The sequence below is a fragment of the Falco rusticolus genome, chromosome 8 (assembly GCF_015220075.1).
Source record: "Falco rusticolus isolate bFalRus1 chromosome 8, bFalRus1.pri, whole genome shotgun sequence".
Classification (NCBI taxonomy): Eukaryota; Metazoa; Chordata; class Aves; order Falconiformes; family Falconidae; genus Falco; species Falco rusticolus.
The window spans coordinates 13,106,330-13,109,885 of NC_051194.1; positions in this window are offsets into that span (position 1 = coordinate 13,106,330).

The following is a 3,556-nucleotide window of genomic DNA, read 5'->3' on the forward strand; positions in this document are numbered from 1 at the left end:
GGCGCTGCAGGCCGGGGCCGGCGGCGGGGGCAGCCCTCGGGAGGCCGGCGGCAGCGCCAGCCTCGGCGGGCGGCCCGGGCCGAGCCCCGCAGCTGGCGGGGGGGAGGGGGAGGGGGAGCGCTGCTGCCCCCCTCCGCCCTTAATTGGCGCTAATTAACAGCCGGCTGCCGCGGGCAGGGGCATTTTTCCTTCCCCGCCGTGCCCCAGCGCTCCGGCAGCACCTGTGCGCGCAGCGCCCGGCCCCCGCCGGCAGGAGCCCCCGTTCGGGACGGGCGTGTCGGGGCGCACGGCGACCCCCGGGCGCGGCTGGCTGGGCTGCAGGGGGTCGTGCCGGCGGCCACGGGACGCAGAGCTGCCCCCGGCAGTGAGGGCTCGGGGTACTCGGCACCCGCAGCGCTGGCAGGAGGGAACGAGCGGGCCAGCATCCCCTCGGCCGGTGGCTCCCCCCCTCCCCCCGCTGCACCGGGCCGCCCGTCGGGGCCTGCACACACACACACACCACCCCCCCCACCCCCCCCCGCCAGCAGCACGCGCTTCCCGCTGCTCTCGAGGTGCCACCCGCAGCTCGCGGCCTGGGGACGGGCCAGGGCCCACCACCACCACCACCCCGCTCCTCAGAGTCGTCCCCCGGGTCCCCCCCGCCACGCAGCTCCGGCCGCAGCGGGACCCCGGAGCTCCGCGGTTCGCCGTCGGGGCGCAGCCCGGCCGAAGCTCCCAGGCCCCGGGTGTCCGTCGCGGCTTGGCCCCGGGACCGCGGGACCCCCCGGACGCCCCCCTTGTCAAGGGTTAATCCAAAGAGCCCCGGGGCTGCCAGGCATAGCTCCCGAGGCCGAACGGAACCTTCCAGCAAGGCTTTCTTAGCACTCCAGCAACTCCAGGAGCCAGAAAAGAGGGGAAAAAACCCACCGCACAACCTGTTTTACACCCAAACCTCATTGTTTATCCGTTAAGGATAAAGAATTCTCATGAGAAAGTTTACCAGGCCTAGCAGCGGCTTTCCTGTTTAAATAACTAAACTTCATTTTTAGATGAGGACTTTTTTTTTTTTTTTTTAAAAAAATCCCATTCTGCATTCAAATTTGCAAAGAACTTCACAAAACATTTGTCCCTCAGTTTCCTAAAAGAAAGAAACAACAGAAGTCTGGCAGCTTCGGTCAAAATAAATATTTGTGTTGACTTTAGTGTTCCTGGGAAAATATTTTTGTGATCAAAGAAAGTTGTTAACCAAATCTTCTGGGGAAAACATACCCCGGTTGTTTATAGACTCTGTTTGCTGCCTTGTCCCCTACTATAAAGGAAAAGCAATGAAGTTAAGTGGCAAGAGCTATTAAGCTTACAGATAAAAGCTGCCACCAAGTGTCCATCAGAAATAATTTTCTTTTAAGTACATCCCAGTATCCCTTAAACAAAGTACTCGGGTGCCTTAAATTAAGGCAAAGAAAAAACTGTCTGGTCTCTTTGCTTAAAACTGAGCACGTGCATAACTGTTTTGTTGAGTAACAACCAGACCTTTTCTTTACAAGTACTCTGTTCATGGTTCATACAATAATATATTGATTTCCTCTAACACTTTTTATATATGTGTATTGTAGCAATATAATTCTCAGGGTTTTTCAACTGAGTGTAAATCAAACCAATAGTATTATTTGAAAGAGAGTATCAGTTCTTTGAAATAAAGTTTCAATAACGTCAGCATGATAGGGATTTTCAGAAATCCATGTCCATAGCATCTATTGGTTTAAAACTTTTGCATTTTTTAAGAAATCTTGAGAATCCACGTGAAATAATAAACTGCTCCATATAATGTTGGTTTTTAATTTTGCAGCCAAAATATTTTATTTTTCCAGAATATGGTTCATTCGTTTCATTTGTTTCATTTGAAAATTTAGTATGATGTGTCAAAATTTTCCTTCAGCAACTGTATTAACATTAAAAATGAAAACAAATAACGAATGAGGTTTTCCTTTCTGTAGCACAGCTGTCAGCAGGGCTCAGATAGACTGCCCTGTTGATTTAAAAAACACCCAACTGACAGCATCTTTGATCTCATAAAATACTCACAGTAACGAATGAGTGAGAGCAGTAATTCTGGGCTTGATAAGAGCTCAGACACAGCCTTGAACCTTGGAATTGCGTTACTTTGAGGGAGGGAGTGCCAGCAAGGCCATACGCAGCCCGGGGAATCCAGTACTCTTCCATGAGATAGTCAAACGAACACACAGACATTAACTCGTTGGCATTGTAAAACTGACTCCAGCTACAGTCTGTCTTTTTCCATCCAACCGGGATCATTCAAATCCTCATCAGGTTCTGATATAATCAGAGAAGTTTGGGTTAAAATACAGGCTTTAGCCACCACTGCGTTGATTTAATTTTCAAGTGTTTTGAAAAAACAGAGAGAGATAAAAGTAAAATCCCATGGAGATTCCCAGAGTAGGTTTGCACAGGGTTTATATTAACTTTGAGAAGTTTTACGTTACTCTTTCAGCATCAGTAAGTCACGGTTAGGTAAAGCACAGGCACAGAGTCAGTAAAACCTCACTGAAGCAAGCGGAGCTTGTAACTCCATGGAATTGTTAACACCAAGGGGTTTCCCCTTAGAAATCAGTTTAACTAAGCAAGTTAACATCTTCACCGCTAGTGCTAACATTCTGAGTGCTGGGGCGATAAAATCGCTTTTTGGCAACAAAGCCATCTGCAAATAACTGAGAACATCAGCCACAAAGTGACCCGGTGGCTCAGGCAACTGGCACCTTACCTGCACCTTACTCAGTGTGGGGGCCAGGAGGGGCCAGGCTGGGCTGGGGGGCGATGCGGTGGCAGTGCCATGGTAAATGGCAGCACCAAGCACAGGGAGGCTGTGCCTGTGTCAGCGAGGAGCTGGGCTCTCTTGGTGGAGCACAGGGGAAAAAAAGAAAAAAAGAAAAGAGGCCTTTTTAAGTCAAGTCTCAGGTACAGCACAGGCAGCACCTGTGCTTCTGCCAGGGAGGCTCCACGTGTAGGTAAGACATCAAAAAGACACTCGTTCACCCCTCAACCTCACCTGCTACTGGAGCGGGAGAGAAACATCCCTCATAGCCAGCGAGGCCAGTGCAGACAGGCACCCCCTCGTACCTGCACAGCCCCCAGCCCCAGATGAGCAGCTCAGCTTGTTGTTGCCCAGGTGCCTCCCATTTCACCAGGACCCCAAAGCCAGATTGGCTCAGCAACACCTTGAGCACCTATTTTAAGCTAATTTGAGTTCCTTTACACAATGTAAATTTTTTTTGCTGATAAGGGGAAGAGCTTTATTAGCTCTGGTTCTGAATGTCCATCTGTACCTTCTACTGCCCTTCCTGTGTGGTTCCTCTGCTAGCTCTTGTGTATTTTTGTTATCTGATCTGCCTTACCTAGTTTTTCTACTAGGTTAGTTTTCTGTGCTTTTAGGAAGTGATGCTGGTTCACAGAGCAATCTGAAGCCAGTGCAAAGCAATCAGTGTGGAGGTACAGGCCTGAGTGGCAAGAGGTAAGCAGGACCTCTTCCTTTAACTGTGCTAAACTGGGATAATGTGGCTTG